General features: G+C 41.6%; 1 protein-coding gene and 1 long non-coding RNA gene across 3 annotated transcripts in view; both read left to right on the top strand.

The window, feature by feature from the left end:
* LOC117222189 (uncharacterized) overlaps positions 1 to 23,311 on the top strand; it is a 300,049-nt gene that overhangs the window by 55,357 nt on the left and 221,381 nt on the right. The window lies entirely within an intron of this gene.
* Positions 13,005 to 18,449, top strand: LOC143259181 (uncharacterized). Its single transcript, XR_013033010.1, has 2 exons — positions 13,005 to 13,843; positions 17,346 to 18,449. It is a non-coding gene; the product is annotated as an uncharacterized LOC143259181 (long non-coding RNA).

Genomic DNA, 23,311 nt, shown 5'->3' with positions numbered 1-23,311 from the left:
CACGTTCTTCGAATCAAATTTTCATAGAAATAATTTCTTTAATACAATTTTATTATAAATTTTTCGAATCAAATTTCATTCGCGATATTTCTCGATAATATTTGGAAATATATACGATATATCTCGAAACAAAAATTTCATTCGAGGAATTTATTCGAAGAATATCGAACTCCGTAATAAATAAATAAATAAATAAATAATAATAATGATATTAAAATGTTCGGTGAACGACCGCGCCAGTGAATTCGGGTTCGTTTTCGAGCACTCGGTGTTACGGGGGGTAGTTCCCGTTAATATTCGCGCGGAACAATGATCGTTTTGTATCGAACGGCGCACTCGGCGCTCTCGGTTTTAGGAGAGGGAATTAAGAAACTGCCTTTAACGGGCGAGTTTCCTGCTTTCTTGGCTTTATCGGGATAATTTGATTAGAGTTGTAAATGGGACTCGGTTGGCTCGGTGTTTAACGACTCTCCGAGCCAGTGGTTCTTCGTTCCGCCCGCCCCGCCGCGTTTAATCCTCTTCGCCGCGTCGGTACAGTCGGTATACTCGACCAATCCCGGCCTCTTTATGCCGCGTGTCCACTTCTGGCTTTTACACAAGATAATAAACCCCGATAGTTGGCTGCCGGCGCGATCACCGGCTGCTCCATTTCAATGTAGAACACCGCAGACTGCACTCCGGCCGGCGCGAAATTACCGCGACTCGCACTAATGAAGTCTAGCCTAGACGATTAACCCGCGAAGACAAATTAACTCGTCGTTAACGCTCAACCTGGCCGCCCGGCTTCTTTTTTATTCCGCACGGCCGACTCTATTTCTCCGGTTAAGCCAATTTTAATCGCGCCACCTCGCGTCCCCGCTCGCCGAAAATGCACCGGCGTTTCCTCAATTTATGCCCGCGATTCTGCAATGTATCCAAACGATAGAGCACGATTTTACAATTTCAACGAACAATTTTTTCCAATGGAGCGACCGTTCGGATCTTTTTAATTTTTATTCCGACGTCTCTTAGAATTTTCTCCCATCTCCACGCTCTGTGCTAATCGTTCGTTGTTGATCGATAATTATTAACATAGCGACCAAATAATATTTCGATCAAATTTCGAATGGGAAGCGGAAGAATTAAGACACCTTTACGCGCTGCGACAGGCCGCTCGAAACGTCGAACGCGTCGGATACGGATCTAGCCAGCGACACGCGTAAATCGTTTCGCCGTAATATTTACCGGGGAAAAACCGTGCGGCTATCTGTGTAATAAACCCATCAAGAACTTCCTCTATACCACTGTCTGGCAGAAGACTCCGGCATTCAACGAACCCGATATTTAAACCGACGCTCGGTCGGCCCCGGGTGTCAGCCACTCGGCCATCCAGCGGCGTCAAATTATCGCAGAACTCGAATCCAATTATTTTGTTTCGTTCTTTTCATCGTTAGCCCGCCGCGCCGTCCTCGGAATCGCCGGCTTTTCTACCGTCGCGTCGATCGTACCAAATTAATATATCGGACGCGTTCTACGAAAATTATGAGCTTCCCTGGCCAGTCAATTCGTTCGGTATATTATCGAGTGAAACGGAAATTTTGAAATCGATTTCCTCCGCTTCGCCGTCGAACGCGGCGGTTCCGCAGAAACCGGATTTCATAGCGCAAACTCGAGAAGACCCGTCGAAAAGATGCAACCGATTTCAAAGTGTTCGCAGAATTTTTAACGTTCGATTATGCTCGCTTCGTTCTAATCGTTCGGCGATTTTCCAACGATTCTTATTGCTATTATTATTATTAATTTATCCCGCATTATAATATATCTTGCATTATTATGTGTGTGCGTAATCTTCATCATTAATTATCTCTCTACAGAAATAACGAAACGAAAACTAGGCAAATATGTGTAGCGTTTGGAATATCGCAGGGAGGCGAAGGAAAATATTTAATCGTACGGGAACATTTTGAAATAACAAAGCGTTGCCGGAAGATGAAGCGAGACGTTGTTCGCTGGAACGTGAAGTTAATCGGAAGAACCGGGCGGCCGAGCAAAGTATCCGAACAACTTTCTTGTATCGCATTTTGCAGCAAACGCGGATACTCGATTTCTATGTTAATAGTATTTTATTCATGCAAACGCGATCGGCTTTTTCCATTTTCTTTCCGACGATGGCCGAGGTTACCGTTTCTGTATTCAACGCGGTCGTTTCTTGCGGGGAAGAAACATTTTGGAGCGCCCTTCGAATTATGCAGAATACGCTGGCTCGAGACTGAATATTAGATCTGATTATTCGTATAATTAACGAGCACTTTCGATCCGATTTACTTTTACAGCGCGCTCCAAATTGATTGGCAAGTAGACTGTGACCAAAAATACACGACTGTTCCGCGTAATAAGAACCAATTTATTCTCGACGAGCAGATGATAGATCCGATGCATTTCCGACGAAAGCGAACAGATCAAATACAAAATTATAAAGATGTTAGAATTGCAAAAAATCGCGTAAGTCGATGCCTCGATTTCATCTTATTGAAATTATTTGAGAAAGAAACAGAATTACACTTTGCACCCATATGCATACTGCAATGGCTGCGGGCAATTTCTGTGTTGCACAAAGATCCGCAATCCATCGTTTAGCCTTTCTGTTTTTCCTAATGCGACATCAACTAATTTTTAATAATTGATAAAGCGATAATAATGAAAAAAGTATTAACGATGAATAAAGCGTTAATAACGAACGAAGTATAGCCAGCGAATTGCTTCGGTAAAGTCCAAGAATACCAGCGTCGTGAAGCAAACAAATTTTCGACGATTCGAAAGACGGAATCCGAGGGAAGGAGGACGCTGACAAATGGTGGAAGAAAGTAAGAAAATGAGGTGCAGGGGGGATAGAGAAAGTCACGTCACCGACTGCGCGTCTCGTTTATTCATCGGTCCTTTATGTTCCGTGGTGAGTCACTCTCGGTGTGACGGTAGCTTTAAAGTGCTTAGTAAAACTCATTCCAGCGAGGGTGGGACGGAGAGGGGTGCATAGAAGTGGTTCGAGGAGAGACGAGGACGGGCGCGCTTCGTGCGACCGTACGAGAGCAACGAGAGAGCTGAAAGAGGTAGATGGATAGACGGAGAGGAGGAGAGACAGAGAGAGAGAGAGAGAAGCAGAGAGAAAGAGAGAGAAAGGGAAAGAGAAAAAGAGAGGAACAGAGAGAAAGAGAAAGAGACACCACGAACACGTGGTGTCGAGAAGCAGGGAAATGGATGCGAAAGAGAGAGAGAGAGAGAGAGTGAGAGAAACATAGAAAGAGAGAGAGAGTGAGAGAGAAGCCGGTGAGCACGGGAGGGCTTGGACAGCTTGGTATACATATATGCGATTACACGCGGCGAGGGTACACAATGAGACACGGGGCAAGGAGGGAGCGTCGGGGGCCATTGCCCTATATCCCATCTTTTTTTCGATCCCTCGGGTGCGCACCACGAGGTTTTCTTTTCCGAGTGGCAGGCCCGACCCGGCCCAGCTCGGTCCGTTCCCGAAATTCGACGATTCTAATCATTTCCTGAACGACTTTGATTCGACACCCTCGAAACGTGCTCTCCGGAAAACTCTTGTGCCAATTCGAATATATCCACTTAACAAATAGCTGCAATAGCTAAACGGAATAACTTTTTTTTTAATAATTGGGCCATGCGAACGTGGATGTTCTAAATTTCTTCGGGGATGTTGCAGGGATTTGGAGTACTGGACAATGACTGGAAAATTGTTTTCCAGAATTGCAATCGCTCTGCGTGGTAAAAGATTTTAAAAAATGATGGTTTTTCAACTTTTTTTTATCTAAACCTGTAGCGAAAATATAAAAAAAATCTACTCTGTAGAATTTTGAAGAAATTTGAGTTCGCATTTGTGATTTCACGCTCAGTTTATTATTCCTTATTAGTCGATTCGATTTGCAAGTTTTCGCATCGATTTATTCGATTTGCAACAATTCTTGTTATTTCTTGTCAACAAATGAATTCGCAGCTTCGTTATTTACGAACGTGTTCCATTCGTGAACGCCGTAGCGACAGAAAGGAAAGCCTGGCTTTAATTTTAGACAGCTGGAAATGAAAAAAGTACCGTTTTCGAAACGTTTCACAAGGGGTAGGGTTCTCCTTTTATCTCTCTATCGGTAAGGCGAGTTAACTCGTCCTTTATACTCGCCAGCATTCCACGGCCGTTTCTCGTTTTCTTATTTAGCTGCCGGAAATTCTTTAATGCCGTCATTATCCCTAGTAGCATAACTTAAATCATATCGTGCCCGTGGCATTCGCCGGGTGAACGACCTCGAACGAATTTTATTGCCACATAATCGTTTTTACGTTGCGCCGCCGATCATGGGAAAATCCCTGGCCGAACGGATTACAACTTCGAGGTTTTTTCGTCCGGCGACCGTGAAATAATTAGACCGCGGACTTTTACGGAGGCTGGAGATTGTTTCTATCGATTGTGCAAAATACGGTTCCTCCTTTAATTATTCCCGGCCGAGTCGGGAGCACGTCGTTCGACCGGGTACCCTTGAATTCTGTTTTAATTTTCTTCTTTAATCCGGCTGTGTTTTAATATCCGTGAATTCCTCGATGAAACATCGAGGCTGCCTATATTATTTCGGATACCGGAGGTTCCGCCGTATTTCGCGTGATTCGCTCTGCACACATCAGCGAAACAATACACGAGCTTTGCGATGGTTTCACTTCCGAGAGGATATTACGGGTTCGAGGTTCTTGATTGCTCCGCCGCCTCGGTTTCGAAATAAACGATTTCTTTAATGCGCTTCTTTTTCCCTCCCCGGCCTGTAACGCGGTATCCATCTTCCGTAGCGCTCGCGAGGGAGAAAAAAAAGTTGCGTGAACCAGGTGATCCGTCAGACGCACGGCCCGAGAGTATCCACTTAATAGAACATTGCAGGAAGGTTAGGTATTTAAACAGCAATTAAGCCGAACCTCGCATTTCACACGAATGTTATTCCATTTATCGTTCGTACGATCTCCATTGCATCTACTAATGCCTGTGTAATGGAAACATTACCGACGCTGCTATTATTATTGCTATCGCTGCTAGAATTACAGCTATTATTATTATTATTATTATTATTATTATTATTATTATTATTATTACTATTATTATTCATGTCGACATTGTTTATAAATTGTGCGCATCATCCTATCGAAACCGGACGCGACGTTAATCCTCCGCGTGTTTCGGCTAAAATCTATTCCAGGGGCCACGCTATTTCGTTCGCAAATAACGCAAATAACAATATCGCGTTTACGCGCACTGCATTATTGTCATTATTTTTGACGTCGTATTAAACCGTATCGATCCATCCGCGTTTCGAGAGCTACATTAATGTCGGCCCTGCCGCCGCCGCCGCCGCGGCCCTCTGTTTGCAATAACGAATATAATAATAATAATAATAATAATAATAATAATGCCGTATTTGCACGGGCAACATGGCGGGCGCAGAAACGCGCCATAAACTCGGGGCGAACGAGGGAAATAAAGCGAGAGCAAAATGGAAATAAAATGAGATAGAAGTAACGACGTTACGCGAATAATAAAATGACGCAACTAAAAGTGAACTGAAAAAGGAAAGAAGGGTCGAATGGAAAATAAATGTGGCATACGTAGCCGCCTGATATTGCATCTCCGGCCGTTTTTGCATACGTCCCGCGCCGGCAACCCGCTCCTCTTTCCAGGAAACATGTTTTTAAAGAAGATTCAGAATGTCTCTGATCGTTTATTAGATTCTTTTTTTCCCCGCGCTGCTTCTACGGACGGGAATAATGCCGAAATACATCATTTTATATGTCTTATTAAATTCGTTCCAGTACCTCGTTCGTTTGTAGTATATGTACGTGTATAAAATTCTGAAAAAAGTCACAATGTTTTAGTTATTAACGTGTATTTTTTCCAGATTTTTCGTGGCCGGCGAACGGAGTCAGGAAAATTGAAAATTCGAAAAAATGCATATTTTAAGTCGGGGTTTGTTGGACGGTTTTATATTAATCCTGTAACGAAAGGACGTCGCAAGCGTTATTACTAATTTCTCTTTGGATTCTTTAGAAACAGTGATCTCAATTAAAAAAAGAAAAATCGAGAACTTTCCGCAGAGAAAAAGGCCGGCGATCGTTACTTCTCGTATCGAACATGACGCGCGTTCGAGAGAGGCCCGACCCGTTTTCCTCTCGATATATTTGGTCGAATTGCTTGATCCAGCTGTAAAGTTAAATGACGAAATACGTCGTCGATCGAGAGCATTCGGAGATTCCTTTAGTCAACGCCCACGCGCGCTCGCGCCGCCTCGTTCGATATTCGAGAGTACAGAATGCCCGCGTGGAAATATTTGCCTCCGCCATAGACGCGTGCTAGATCACTTTTTGTTTCCTCTCCGACTGGAAAAAGTCGTCTGCTCCGTCGGACAAATGATTTTTTTCACAACGGCGAACGAAATCGAATTATTGGATCCGATGAAATATCGACAGATATTTCCAAGAATTTTCGAAACCGTCGCGCAATCACGGGCAAACGGTTCGAATTAAACGAAATAACATTTTATTCGAAATATTCGGAGAATTCGTCGAAATATTTTATACGAAATATTCGAAGAAATTTATTCGACATAGAAATCAAATCGAATTCGATGAACTCGTTGAAAATCATTTTCCAGAATATTACTGGAGAATAACATTCTCCAGAATGAAACTTTGTTCCAATAATTCTTTCGAAATATACGAATCGACTTTCATTGGAAAAATTGATTCGAATTTTCTATGAAATGATTTTCCAACTCCGTCACAAAGGAGCGTTTCGCCGAGCCGTAGTTCGATAGAAAATCCGCGTTTCCCAGATTGCGCGGAAAAAGCAGCAGCGTTAATAATCGATTGTGTATTTAACTCGATCGAATATTTTCCGGGTGGTTGGGTCGCGTCGGTTGCAGGCAGTTTCCATGAATAGAAAACGCGCCGTGCGGGAATTTAATTAAACAAACAGAGTCGGTTGTGTTGCCGAGTGCATTACGCGTGTGCAATCCGGAGCCGTCGTTGCAGATACATAAAATATTTACAGAAACCCATGAAAAGCTGCACGAGCTCTCTGAAAATATTTTATTCGGCAGGAACAGGAATATTCAACGCGCAGTTTATAGAAAGTCAGACACCGTTTTTCCTGCTTAATCGTCGCAATTTACTTTTCCTAAGCCCCGGCTACGTAAAAACGGAATCTGCTGCAGCTTGTTTCTCTGTTGTCCTCCCTTGTTTTTAATCCCCGGCTGCTACGGCCGACAAAGAACGAGCAAGTTCATTAATTATGTAACAGATCGATAGTTGCAATTAAACGTTGCTGGTACGGATCGTCTTTTTTGTCCTCCGACTTCTTCTTCTTCTTCTCCTTCTTCTTCTTCTTCTTCTGACGGTTGTTGTTGTTGCTGTCGCTTTCCTTCTTCTTCTTCTTCTTCTTCTTCTTCTTCTTCTTCTTCTTCTGCTTCTTCTTCTTATTTTTCTTATAGTTTTACGTTATATAGTTATATAGTGTTATGTTTTACGTAACGATGGCTGAATAAGTATACCGCGGATTTTTCGGCGAAATAAAAATTGTTTGAGTTAATTGAAAGAAACTTGAGCCAGATAAAAATGTTTCCCCTCTTTTAATAATTTTAATAAATTGTATATGCTATGAAAATATTCTCAAACTCTTCCAACGACTTTACAGTTTTGTTTTCAATGGAATTTTGTTATTAAACGGAGTTTTGTTTTTATAGTGCCTTCAAATTTGTATTTCTAATATTATAAAATTATATTATTAAATTTAGTCGTTGTTCATATTATCATCTTATTATAATATACTTATTGTAATATTATTTATAATTATATTTATATGTCTCGATACGATGTATATTAATATCTTAATATAATTATAATATGCTATTAATACGTATCGGAAATTACTTGGCCAAGTCTCTCTTTTTACGGTCCCTCCGGCGATTGCACGAGAAATAAGATAATTCGGTCGGTTTTATTGGCAAGCAATTACATAATTGGACTTAATGCGGTTAACCGAGGAGCACCGAGGAATCCATTCCTCGTCTATACGTCGTTTATAACAACCGGCGCGCGCCGTTCAATATTTATGTACAGTCGATGCTCGTTTAAACAATTTATTCTTTGTCGGTCGGTGTAATTGCTAGCTAACGGTGCTCGAGCATTCCTAGCCGAATGACATCATTGTTTCCAAAACAATATTCGTTGGAACAATACCGGCTTGTGTGTAACAACTCCGTTTCATTAATGCTTATTCGTTTGTTCAGCAATGAGGATCCGTAATATGTATTTCGAACGACTCGGATCCGAAGGGAAAACAATGGCCGCGCCGAATTTTACGCATCGTTTAAATTCAATTAAAATCGATGATATTTTGCAACGGTACACACGGCCGAATTAGATTTATCGAGCTGAAAATATTTCGAAAAAGAGTCCTCCGCGATTGAACAACGTCGATCGACGAATAAACAACGTCAATCATCGTTTCATGATTACCGTCGAAACGGAATAAAATCGTGACGCCCGTTGAAATTTAATTCGCTGTTCGAACGAAACGGAATTGGATTACTATCCGCAACGATGGAATCAAAAGGAGGTTCTCCCATTCGAAAAATATAATAACGTCGATCATCATCATTCCGGGAGCATTATATAAACGGAAACAGCGTCGTTCCGGGGTGGAACAACAACAAAAATATGTTTCGACCACGAGAATCGAATTCTATCGCCGATCGTGCTAGAGCGAAACCGAGCGAAACGGAAGAGGAGGCTTGTTGTCAACATAATAAAAAATTCGATTCTCCGCGCGATGGAATATTCCGCGGCGAATGAAAAAAAAAAGGAGAAAATAAAAAGACGGGCGCCGAAATTACGAGATTAAAATTCGGCCACCGCGCGGAACCAAAAAACCGAGGAATTCGTTATACGTAGAACACCTCTCCGTTCTGTTGTTCCATCGGAGCGAGCGTTGTTTACGAACAACTGTCGATAGAGAAAAGTACGAGAGAGAGAGAGAGAGAGGTGATGAATTTTTCGGTGCGACCACCGGTTGTCGCTGCTTCTTTTTTCCTCGCCTCGTTTATAATTGATCGATAAGCAAAGTAAACAATCTATTTTTGTCTATAGTTTTATCAATCTGCGCGTCGTGTCAAGGATGCCGGAGAGAGAGTTGGAGAGAATAAGAGAGAGATAGGGCGCGAGAGAGAAAGAGAAAGAGAGCTTAGATTAACCCGTCCGATTCTCCGCGAGGAGCGCACGACCCACGGGTAATTATCCCTCATAAACAGCAGGCCATCGTTTCGATTCCCTTTCCGTCGTCGTCTTTGCTTTTATTCTTCCGGCCCACGAGTACCGTAACATTCCGGCCGTTGTGCCTCTTCGGGGTTTTATGTAATAGGTAGTCCCTCCGCCTGTTTTTCCTCTGGCGAAACGGGTGCCCGCCGAAAGCATCGCGGGGGCGGAGGGAGCCGGCACGTTCTCGAAACAGAGAAAAACGAGCAACAGAATCGAGAGAGGGAGAGAGAGAGAGTACAAGAAGCTACGGCGAAAGGAACAACGAAAAACAGGGGGAAGCTGCACGTTACGTTTTTAAGGCCACGCACAGTGGTCGGGAAACAATAATTCGTGGCCAAAATTCAATGTCTCGGCTAACGATGTATCGTGCTTCAATTACCGTGCATCGATTCTATTTAAAAAATGTGTTAAATTATATAGTATAATTTTTATCGAATTAGTTATATTTCACTCTTCGTAGTCATATTTCTTTTGCGCATCGTTTCGTTCCATCCGCAGGGTGGATTTTATCGAATTTCATCCAGCCGTCACTCTTACCGCTTTATCATTCCTAGTTTCGCTTTATTTGCACGATTTTGCTTCATCTGCACAGTGGATTTCATTGAAACGTTCTACTACCTTTATTAATCCGTAATTCTCATTTTAAAGCTGGCGTATTTCAACCGAATAGCAAATCCGTAGATTTTATTGAATTTCATTTCGCGTATCCCCGCGATGAATTTTATTTAAAATCCACACACGCGCCGAATTTTTCATTCGATATCCGCACGGTGAATTTTATTTCACTTTATTTCTCTTAATTTCGCTCTTGTTTAATTTCATTTAATTATTTTACTTCGTTTTGTTCGATCGCTCTATCATCATCGGTCGCTGAATTTATACTTCTGGCGTAATTGATTTTCACGAAATTCTCGCGTTCCGAATGAATCATAGGAGCTTACGTGTGCCGATGCATAGGTAATAATACAATTGAAAATAGAAAAGAAGGAACGGAGCCTATCGTCGCGATAGGTTTCGAAGATTTTTCAGTCGATAAATATCGCTTCTCGCGGTCGGGAACGAGTGACGCAAACTGGAACAGCGTGTATGTATAATTTTGCACTCGTTCTCGATCCTCCAATTAATACAGTTTATTCTCATGATGCGAGATAGTAGAACGGGTTGCGTAACACTGCGGCGCGTTGAATTTATGATTTTTACACACGATTCTTCCCCTTTCTCCTCCTCCTCTTCTTCTTCTTCTTTTTTTCTAATCTGCAGCATTCTCTCTGCCCGATGATCTACGTTAGCGAATTACGTAAGCGGGATTTATTAGATGCGATAAGATTACGGGAACAGCGCCAGACAAGAGCTGCAAATGAAGTTTCAGCCTGCCGTCGTCGTTGTCGTCCGCCTCCCAACGTTATTATTTACCCTAAATGTTTATGGTAATCGTAGCCACGGAAAATACACCGCTGCGAGCGCGGGGGTTCCAGGAGGCATATGGCAACACTCGAGGAAACCCAGGTGGCCCTCGTATCACCTGCACGCTTTTACATTAGCGCAGATAAAACATCGCGGCGAACGCTATGCTGTCTGCCAACGAATCCGAAAAACGAGATACAGTCGCCGGAGAAAGTACAGCTTTTCGGACAGCGTTGTGGATTTCTTTGAAAGATTATTATTTAATAGGGCACGGTAATTGGACGCACAGCTTGAGAAATTTATCGCAGAAGTTTCGAAATGCTTTAGAATTTCCTAAAAACGGGCTCGAAGACGAAAGATCGAGAAGAAGAGCACGATACCAGAAGATAATATTCCCGGAAGCCATTGAATTTTCTTGCTCCGGAGATATTTGCATTGGCCGAGAAACAAAGAACTATTTGACTTCGGGGAATCGGGGTTGCCGTTTTAAAATTAAAACGATCGAACAGGGTGTAGCCGGAGGATGGGGTGCGAAGGGCTCGAGAAACAAACAGGCGGAGCGAGTTTGTTTCAGTTCGCTCATTATCATCCAGATGTAGGTACGCGGGTCGAAACGAAACGAAACGAAACAGCAGAGCGGCGGATGCGAAAATATCGATCGACGAGTATGCCGTAACGCTCGCGGATCCTGCATTTTATTCCGTGATTAATCGCGACCGGCGATTATAAATAAAACTAACATGCAAATTGGCTGAGAACGGAAACACAGGCTTGAAAAGTGAACGAGAACTGTTTAATAGTCATGAGACCAAATGTGTGCCGGTTTTCTCTCTCCTCGCTCTCTCTCTCTCGCTCTTCTCCGTTTCTGTCTTAGTCCCTTTCTTTTCTTTGAGAGAGACGAACGCGAATTAAAATTTCTTAGCAAATCAAATTACACCCAATTCTGGTTTTACGTGGGTTTAATTTAACACGGCCTAGAAAAGTAAGTTCAATTTCCTTCTTGCACGTTCTCAGTCGATTTAGCCCGGTTAAAAAAGTTATTTCATTGAAATTTAATTTTAAAGACTTTTTAATAATTAGCAAAGATTGGTAAAAGAACATAGGAAATCATTTTTATGAAGAATTATTCAAAAACGTCCTTTAACCCCTTTGGTAAAAATAGCGTTAAATAGAAATGCTTAAAGGCGTTTTTCGAGATGAGATACGATTAAATCGGGTCTATTAATAATGGCCACCAGATGGAATCAAGCAAAAAATCAAGCAAAATATTTCGCTCGAAGAAAACCAAGTTTGAGCTAAATAAAAATATTTGCGCTAAGGTTTATTGATAGAAATAGCAGGCTCGAACTATAATTTGTTGTACGAGAACGTTTACTCTGTTAGTCTAGGTATAGAGGGGTTAAGTTTTCAAACAGCCCCTGGCTATACCTCGTCATTATACCACACTCTGGATTGTACTTTGCTACCCTCGAATACACAGCGCCGCCATTGAACAATATACCCGAACACTGTATCTGAAATATAAATACAATTAATAGCAGCTTCGTACATTGTCGCATCGAGACCCTTTTTATTCTTCGTCTGTTTTATTCTACGGAATCGTACGTTGAAAACTGTAATATCTCCAATAACTATATCTGTAAAATATATTTCTATCGAAAATAGATTTTTAATTTTACAGCATCGTACGTTTCAGATATAATATCTTTCGTAACGATATATTTGTAAAATATAGTTCTATAAAACATCAATTTGTAGATAAAAATTTGGAAAGGAGATTTTTCAATAAATCTCTAGTAACTGTATATTTATAAAATATATTTCTATTAATTTCCACGATTCTAAAATAGATTAATAATTTAGATGATTAATTTAACCACGAAAGGGTTAATATTAAAAGATGCAATTGTCTAAAAGCCAACACATTCGACGATGAGTCCTAAAACGAAAGCGGCACGAACCTGCTTAATTGCGACGAATGACATGGAACCTAATAGCCAGGGGTGGGAACGCATGGGAGTTTACTCACCTTTAGTCATCTTGCGTTCACGGTGTTACACCTTTCCCGCGTGCCTAATTACCCAGAGTTAAAGGATCAACACTTATGAGTGGCGCGGACGCCGGAGGTATTTCTCCGGCCGCGCGAAGACGATCACGCGGATCACGAGGAGAACCGGTCGGTCCCCCGAAGCGTAATTGCAAAAACGAGACGCTCGATTTTCTGCTCGGAATTTTGCTGCGACCTATAGCTGGACAAAAGAATAACTCACTCGATGCATGTACATATCGTTGTGATTCGTATTTAAGTGTAGGGAACATTTGTACACGCTATAGATATAGCGTACTGTCTCCAGGATGGGTACACAGAATCTTAATTAAATAATTGATTAAAGACAAAGCGATTTCAAATTATAAATAATTTCGTTACTTCTTTATTTTCAATTATTTGAAAGAAATAATGTTGAAAATAACGAATGAAACGATTTTATGTTATGATATCGTCGCAAGGATTTGTTTAAAGCAAGAGCTAAATAATCTACGAAATAAGATTCAAGGAAAAGATTTTATTTCACGAAATCTTCGCAAGAATTTGTAATGTAATTATTTCAAATAGTTGCTTCAAATAATTTTCTCAGACAATTATAAAATGAAATAATATATATAATAAAATATATATAATATTATTTGAAATGGTAATATATATAATAAAATATATATAATATTATTTGAAATGATATTTGTATGGAATGCCGTTTCAAATGTGCTCGGGCCTGACCGCGGAAGTGGGGGGATTCCGTTTTCGGTCATAGAGGGCGCTGCGCAGAGGTGGCGACGCCTAGCGGCGGCGAAGAGAGTCAGCGACGGAGACGTAGCGAGAGACGCGGAAGTGTGATTTTGTCAGTGTTTTTTTTTAGATTAATAAGTGATTTAGTGAAACAAAAAGTAAGCGAATATCTCGAGGAAAGGCGTTAGATAAGAGGGAAGCTGACCGAATCGTTTCTACGGCGAGAGCATCGCAGCGTTACCGAAATTACGACGTTCTTAACCTTCGTCCGCCGCTCCTTGCTGCAACACGATCTGCGCAGTAGCAAAAAATGGGGTGAGACAGATTTCAACGTAGATCTTTCGTGTTGCATGTAGCTAATAAAACGATCTATAAAACAGATTGTCCGTAAAAACATTGTCAAATTGCCGCGAGCGACGGAAGATAAATTCATCTTTCTTGACTTTTTTCATATCGCGCCGTGCGCGTTTGACGTCACAGGATTGTTGCCGAACATTGCGCGCAGATGTAATTTTAATGAGAAAAACTTCTTTTCGACAATATACGACGTTTGCAATACACTGTTTTGCACGTTCAATTAATGAGTAACAATACACAGTATGCAAAAGAGATTATGTCATAAGCAGAGATTATGTCATGAGTCAAGCATGGCGACAAACATTTGCGCGTAATAAAAATCCGACATTTATACAAACAATTAGGACATTCGTCGAGCGTGGTTCTTTTGTTCGGCACCTTATATAGGAGGGCGCGAGGTGTCTCTGTCACGCTCTATTGCTTCGCCGTAGGAAGGTTTCGGTCGTTCTATTTCGATAAAGAGGGTGGTTGTCGCGCGGACGTAGGGTGCGCGGAGGGGCGGTTCTTCTGCTCATTAAGTTCATAAAGTGATTTGCTCGACCTATTTTCGGTGGTCGAAGCGTGTCGGCCTGTTGGGATTCGTCTTCTCCGTCGCTTAGAAAGCGTTCGGGGCCCCCGATGAAGATGTCCGACGGCCGATGGAAACAAAAATTGAGCCCGATGCGGCTCTCTTTCTGGCAGCGTCGCCCGTCGTTGTCGCTATCGAATTTAATCCGCCGTCGCAGCGCCGCCTTCTCGGTCGGCTGTGTTTGTACTGGCGGAAGTAAATTTGCAGTCGACGGCGTGTTCCGAGTGTATCGATTAATAATTCATTAGCGTCACTTTGCAACGTCGTTCTGAACCGGTACTCAATTAATATCAAACATTCTACGGCCGAATCGATCGGCGATCTGTGAAAAAGTTTATTTTCTTCTTTCTCCTCCTCCTCCCCTTCTTCTTCTTCTTCGTATCCTCTTTCTCTTTTATCCTCTTTCGCTGTTTTGTTCGTTTTCTTTCCACCGCTCCTCGTCGATATCGTTTTATTGTTGCACTTTACATGATTCATTCGGTAAACACTGTCAGCCGTTTAATGTAATACGTGTCTGTCATAGCACACTGATATAATCAGCACTGACGTGACTTCCCCTCCACCGTACTCGAGCCACGTAAACTGTTACAGGCCGTTTCTTGGGAAACTATTAGGCGAGCCGTGCTACACAACACTCCACGTACTATCAGCGAGCCAGGAAATATTCTATTCTTCTTCGCAGGAAATTTCACGGTCCCTGGAATATTTTAACGAATATACCCGGCCATTATATTTTATTATCTTTCCCGTGCATTCCTGTCTTCGGCTTCCTCCGTGCAAATACCTGGATTATTATGTGCCGAACGGTGTCTTATTCTTTCTCTTTCTTTCTTTCTTTCTTTCTTTCTTTCTTCTCTGAATTGGTCCCATTGCGTGACCCAGCCAGCCAGTGCATTAATCTAATTAGAAATTATAATCGACTCGGTTTCTTGTCCCCTGGAAAGGTCTTCTCGTATATTCATTAGTATTCGAGCTGTTCTTAAATGAATTACAGTCAGAAATATTCCGAAGTCCCCGCCGTATCCGTACATTTAGTTTAATCTTCGTGTACAGGGCGGTTCAAAGAATGTCGCAGGCTCTCCTCGAAATTACGGCACAGCGACTTCGTTTTTTTTAGAAAGAAACTTTTCTAACGTGGCGAGGGAAACATCTTTGATTCGATAAAACCTGCTACAAAATGTTATCGCATTGGATTCTTAGTACACAGAAAATGATTAACGACGCAACGTAGGGTGGAATTTATTGACCGGTTATTTTTCGACGGTCGTCATCGAGAGAACATAAAAGAGAAATTTATCGGAGAAACTATTCAAATTCCGTGCGAGATATCCGTCAATTCTCTCGTCGCGAGATAAAATTCGAGATTAGATAAGCAAAGGGGGGAACGGGACGCAATCAATATTTATAAATCCGAGTAAAAAGATTCGCCTCGGCCGGGGTCCATCGGGTTTCCCATTCCCACGCGTTCTCTCTCTCTCTCTCTCCTCCGATTCTTTATTCAGGAGAGAACGGTGAGTCGGGACGCGTTAACCCGTACACGCGTCTGTAACCTCTAGCCGTGTACGTACAGTGTACAGTGTCCGTAAGAACCTGCTGCCGTGCCGAAATCGTTCGAACAGAGGGTACTCGCTTACACGATCCTAATTTGCATTCGGTATGAGCACCACTGTCCAGTCACTGACAAGCGAGCATAAATAATAAGCCGATCGGCACGCGGCCGCTCGCTTGTCTCTATGTATAAACGAATAAAATGCGCTCGAACGAGGCATCGACAACGACGAGCACGACGATACACTGCCAAGAAATCTCTTCTCCAAAGCCGTCGGAAAAATTCACCGTTCCCCGAGACAATTTGAACGGTTCATTCTGCATAGTATATGCTACCGAGTACGCTTAGGATCGTTGATAATTTTACTAAATTATTATCAATATAATAATATATTGATAATAATAATATTGATAACAATAATAATATTTTGATAATAATAATAATATTGATAACAATAATAATATTTTGATAATAATAATAATATTGATAATAATATTGATAATATATCGTGATAATTTATGTATTAGTTATGATATGTTTTTGTCCAATTATTATAAATTAGTTATGATAACTAATACGAGTTGTACTCATTAATTGATCGGATTTGCTGAACTCTCTGTTGGAAACCAGATAGAATAATAATATTTATCCTCGAGCTTCCAGCAACTCGCTTCGAAGCGAGTCCAGTGATTCTAACGACAAACTAAAATTAATATCCATTTGTCAACGAAACCTTCCAGTTGTCTGATACTTCCTAGAAAGTTCCTCTTCAATGTCCAGTCGTTAAATAGCATTGTCGCAACAGCATCGACTGCACTGTCGCCGCAAAAGGCAGCGGACACGTGACTGTCTGTCGATGTCGCGGAGAAATATTTGGCAGGTTTGTTGCACGCGCGCGCGTGTAATTGGAGTATACTGTACACACGTGAACGAACACGAGAAACACGCGTCCGAGTAAATAATGAAGCCAGAAACGCGCTACGGAAATCCGTGCGCATACAATAACCGAAATGGACTCGATAGGGGGTGTTTATTTTCGTTTGTAATTGATTTACCGTTTATATTATATTTCATTTATAAAATAGAAACCCTTCGAACAGGATTTTCACTTCGCCTGTAACAATTACAGTAACTACAATACATTGACTTTATCTATCGACGATTTTAATCAATTTAGAAATCAACCGTATCGTGTTATCAGTAGCTAGGACGTTTAGCTAGTGTCTGTTTTATAGTATATTGTAGTAGTGGTGTATCGTTGTGGTATATTGTACTTTTATTTCTATCGTTATTCTATAACAACAATTGTTGTTATTATTATCATTATGTTGAATTTTTTTCAGAAAATTAGGACGTCCGGCCCATTTGTGCTAACTAAATAAATAAATAGATAGGAAAAGAAGATAAAGACAGGAGAGAAGAAGAGTAGGGAGAAGGAGTAGCGAGAGAAAAAGAAGGAAGAAGATGACGAGGAGGGCTGGTAGATGCAATTGCGATATCAATGGCGTTGGGGTTTCTTTCGCAGGCGATGCAGCTGTGGCAGAGAAACGAGATTAACGCTATAAATACCATTGGTGGTCGAGCCAGGCCGTGTCCCTCGGCCGGCCGTGTAGTCCGGCAGAAACTCTTCGCGCGGACTGTACTCTTAAAACATTGGAAATAGTTATGGCAGCGGTGCTCATCCGGCGGCTGCCTCGCACTTTACTCTTTTTCTTCGCTTTCTCCCTGTCGTCGTTTCAGTCGGTCTCCCCTCCAGGCCACGTGTTATCGATTCAATTATGTAAGCGGCCTCTCTCGATTGACAAGCGTACGCAGACGGCTCGGTCATTAGCGAACTTTCATTCAAACGATCGGCTACGTTTTTCCTCTTCCTTTTTCCTCACGGCCGCTTTCGTTCCTCTTCTTTCCGCGCCCCGTCTTTCTCGTTCTCCTCGTAATCGCGCGTCTTTATTTTTCACGGATCTTTTTATTTTTCTCGTCCGCCGTCATTGGTCGTGATTCGTCGTTATCGCTGTTATCATTGTCAGCCGCCGTTAGGATGCTGTTAGCGTGCCGATAGGCTATTGGAAAATATTCGGTGCCTTTTTACCTTTTAGAGAGATAGATGGATAGATATCTTGTTTTTGTCGAAGGTGTTTCCAGGTTACATCGACCGAATTACACGGGAATTACAAACCAGTCTTTTACGTGCAGCGTTGTTTTCCTTGTTACACACACACTCTTTCTTATACTATTATATATAATATATAATATATATAATTATATATTAATATAATTTATATATTATAATAACATAAAAATTAAAATATATAACTATGTAAGTATGTACAAACTGTAATATATATGCAGTATAAAATATAAACTGTAATATATGTGCAGTGTAAAATATAAGGTTGAATGATTTTATTCAAATAAATTACAAATAAAAGCGACAGTGATCCAGACAACCTAGGCAATTGGAAACCTTACCCCTAGTACCTTTTAATCATTTTTCCAGAACTTATGGTAAACCAATGAAGTGCTTGAATGGTTTTATTCTCTTGATATAACGTCGACGATTATATTAAAATTCCGTTGTTAATAATTCTCTGTTTTATTATCGCGATTACCATTAAAGTGAATTGCATTTTCTTCGGAATGCTTTGTTAAAACAAATCGCTTTGAGTTTCGTCGGAATCGACGGCGGTTCGTATTTCGAGGAAATTCGATTTCTACCGGGTCCCGTCGCCGGGTCCTAATCAAACGGGGCCCGTTGGTTAATTTAACGGTAATTGGGCGTAGCCGGCGAAAAAATGGCGCGCGCATTGTGCTCGGCGAGCGAAGGGCGATTGTATCGTTAATAATTCGGCGGGTCGGAGATGGTGGATCGCTGCGAAATGGTTCACGCGTCCCCATTATTATGCACTCGGACGGGTAAAAAGCGTGGATAATGTTTGCTCGGTAGTCGACGGCAGCCGCGGTCTCGAGAATAGATTATAGGTTGACTCCGGGGGCAATTAAACTCCATGCAATCGCAGCAGGAAATAGCTGTGCCATTCAAGTATTAGAGTTAACGAAGTAATTGTGCGTTTTTACAACGCCGGGGCCGAGTAATGTTCCTGCCATCCCGAATCCGAATTAAACAACAAGCATCTTTCGACGCTGCATTTGCACGTCGATTATACTTGTCTCCTCGAATCGTTCCTTCCCCCGCGAGATGCAATCGTTTATCGGCTAGTCGCGATTTTTTGGCGATAATACCGATCGACTGTAATGTACCCCGAATTTTTTATTCGGTGCAAAATTATTTTATTCGTTTCTGTGAAAACGCAAGTGGTTGAGAATGAAACAATTCCGCTAATTACTACTAATCGTTTACAAATTGATTTGCAAATGTTTGTTTATTTTATTTTATTTAATACAAGTTCTCTCTCATATTACTTTATTTTACAGTTCACATTATTTTGTTTTACAGTTCATATTACTTTATGTTATTTAATACAAGTTCTCTCTCATATTACTTTATTTCACAGTTTATATTATTTCATTTTACATTTCATATCATTTCATCTGTTTCAAATATAATGTTCTTCGCTGAATTATTTGCATAATAATTCAGAAACAAGCACATCGATCGTATCATCTTAAATCTACGAATTTTTTATTCGGTAAAAGGATCCTAAAATAATCAATCAGCGACCAACAAAATACTCTTGTGATTGCACGTCGGACGAATCGTGGCAACCGTCCGTAGAACATGATAAAAAGCTCGTTCCGGTCTAACAAAGTTCCATTACGAAACGAAAGCGTGCGACTCCCTGGCCAGCTTTGAAAATGATGTTTACAAGATCAGCTTCCGCCGCGGAATAAAATAATCTCGTTCCATGTAACGAAGAACTGCCGGGACGGAGAGGCTGGCAGCGGGCTAATTGCTAATTACTTTACACCGGGCTCGCGAGGATAGGCTCCCGGGACGAATGAAATTAACAAAGAACGACTAACAAACGGAATTTAATCGTTCGCTCGGCGACCAGGGAACGAAGACGGCCGCCGAGGAACAGCTTCGAAACGATTCGATTACGGGAGAAATAATATTTTCAATTACGGGGGAACGCATCGATGCGTCCATGGCTCCCTTGCACACCGAAATCCGATCAGTTTCGGATCGACCGCGGAAATAAAGCAACGGGAAACAAGACAAGCTGCAAAAGTGGACGTCCGAGGCGAGCGAAGAGAGACAATGAGAAGAAGAGGAGAATGAGAGAGAGAGAGAGAGAGAGAGAGAGAGCGAGAGACGTTGTTTGTCCTTCTCTTCGTCTCTGTTCCGCTGCGCGCGACAGGCTATTGGATATTCCGAATTACGACGGCAATCTTTTTCATTGCCGTGAAAGCTCGGCACGTCGCATTTGCAATTCGATACGGCCGTATTAACTCTCCCTGTTCTATGAACAACTAGAGTTCTTCTTCTCTGGGAAACTGGAAACTGAAAGTGGACGGTAAACTGATTGAATCGCTCGTTGCGAAAGAAAATCTGCAGCGTTTGCAATGTTTTTCGACTGTCAGTTTCGGACACCGCTATGTAACATTTTTTTACACGTATATTATGTCAGGATATGCCGAAGAAAACTGTCTAATAAATACCAGGATTTGCACTGCTCATATATAAAATATAATAATAAATATATATATAAATAATATAAAATAATATAATTAAATATATTTATATTTGCTATGTATATAATTAATATTCGAATATATATAATATATTCATATTTATATACATATAACTATATATAGTAAATTCATTATATATTATTATCTTTGCATCGATATATTTCTATATTTTCGAAAAGGCTCGGCCCGTCGAATAAACATTATTGTTGTTGTTACCATTATTTCGATCGTAGCATGCGCGATCGATTTTCCGTCACCTCGAAATTGAACGGTAAAAGGGAAATCGAAAAGCGTGAAAACGGGTCGATCGTAAAAGCGTAGAAATTCGAAAGGGGGATCGAAGTAGCCAGGGATCGAAGTCGAAACGCGGATCGAAGTAGCCAGGGATCGAAGTCGAAACGCGGATAAACGAACGCCAAAGAAAATAGACGAGTCGATTCGCGGCGAGATAGAATAACGAAAAATCGATGGAAAGCTAGAAACGGATCGCCGGGGGTTGGGCGGGAGGGGCGGAGCGCGTGCGCGCATATTTTCCGCGAATAAAACTGACTCCGCGTCAGCTCGGACGGCCTAATCGAATTCAGTTCCTTTCACGTTAACTTATCTTTTGATACGTGTTTACTTAGTTACCGTGTTGCTGAAATTTCTTCGGGACAGAAACTGCCGAGGGCTGTGCTTCGCCCTCGGAACAACCGCACGGAAATTTAATCCCTCCCCGTCTTTCTATATCATCCACGCCCCTTGCACCGGCGTTCGATTTTCTCTTTTTCGCTCTGGAAAACTGAAAAGCTTTCATCGAAACGATATTTTATGAAATCGACGCGATTTGTTAGGGTAAAAGCATACCTATTACCGCGGTGACAAGCTACAGTCGCACTTCTTTCCGGGCTATTTTTCTCGACTGCTTATGAGAGCGCGATTATCGAATGGTTTCTTTTTCTTTTTGGTAAAGAATAATGTTTCTCGAAACATGAAAAAATGTGGAGGGTAAAAACGTGAAAAACTCGCGACGATAATAATTGAATGTAACGGCGCTCGCGTCTGTACGATAAACATAAATTATTTCGAACTATTTTACATCTTTTACGAAGCTGCTGTTTCGAATATTAATACGCTTATGAAAAATATGAGAACGATCGAACGATATTTCTTTAACATTTTTCTCGTGCAACTTCGACGGAAAAACGATCCCGTCTGAAATATTTCTCGCGCAACGGCGAGGAATAACATTCGTGGCACTGTATTTTCGATCGCTCTTTGTTGGGCCCTTAATGAAACAGGATACAGAGCAAAAAACGCGTAGAAGTAAGGGGGGTCCGGCTCGTTATTGGCGCACACCCTTCAATTGCCGGGTATCGTCCAATTAAATTATACAGCGGATTAGGTATTCCGTTCGCGTACGGCGACGCGAGCGACGCGACGCCATGCCAGCGAGAGGAAGAAGATCGTGGACCGCAAAGGTTTGACCTTGAAATTAATATTTTAGATCAGCGACGCGAAGGTTTACGGAAATCTGCGTTCCAACAGGGGGAGAACACTTTCGTTGAATATCTGTGAATCCAAAATCCCCAAATCTAAACAATTACATGGATTATACGTGGACGAAATTGCTGAGCTTTTTGAACAATTTTTTTTCAGAGATGCTCAGCCGTTCGTTCTTATAATTGTATAAAAATTATATCGAATTAGCTCCTTTATTCTCGAGATTAATAACAACTTTCTTTTTAATTCGATAAATCCTGCAGCAAAAGTTAAAGAATTTAGTTTTACTTTAGCAAATATTAATACAGTCTTTCTCATTGCATATTCGATTTTGCATATAAACTATTTTTAGATAAGTATCGAAGCATTCTTATATTCGATAAGATAGGAAACGAACAGACTTTATGCATCTTATGCATTTACGAGAAAAATTAGCAGGCAACGTACGAAACAATGAATTTAGTTAGAACGCCTAATCCGCGTCCGAAGAGTATTTTTTTTCCGAGAGAGTGGCTTATTCGAAAGTCGGCCGAGAATTTCGGTGTGAAAATAGGTTATCCATCGGCGTTTCGAAATATGTACGTATATCGGCGAGCACACGTAGAAATAACGAGAACGGCGTCGGTGCTCGCGTAGAACGGGCTCTCGGGTCAACGTTGAATTAATTAAAAGTTTCATGTTAATAGATCGCCGCGCGTCGGCCGTTTATACGGAATTACAATTTTATCGATTCGGAGATAAGAGTGCCGGTGACTAAGTAGAAGTTTACGTTGGCTGCGCGAAGCTTTTTTTACCCGGGGGAGGGCGAAACATTGGGACTCGTTAATGTTTTTATTTCATCGAGATCTGGGTTAGGTTTAATAACAGTGCTCCACGCCCCTGCACGCCACGTTCGCTGTCGCGCCCCGTGCGCCTTATTTGCTTCATTTATTTGTTAAATTGATCGCGGCCCTCTTTTCTTCTCAATCCGAGCCCGTTCCCGGTCGGCTTCCCTCTCGTTTCGTCGTTAGCCTGTTTGTCCCGCTTTATCGATGTTACGTCGTTGTTATCGCGTTCGCGCAAGCAACAATCGTGTTTATTTGGTCGACGGGAGAAAATCCCCGCTGTTACAATAATATGACAATGCTCGCGTCGCGCGACTAGCTTATCGAAGGGAAAAGAAACGACGCGAGGA

Source organism: Megalopta genalis, chromosome 3, assembly GCF_051020955.1.
Source record: "Megalopta genalis isolate 19385.01 chromosome 3, iyMegGena1_principal, whole genome shotgun sequence".
Classification (NCBI taxonomy): Eukaryota; Metazoa; Arthropoda; class Insecta; order Hymenoptera; family Halictidae; genus Megalopta; species Megalopta genalis.
This window is presented reverse-complemented; position numbering and strand designations above follow the sequence as displayed.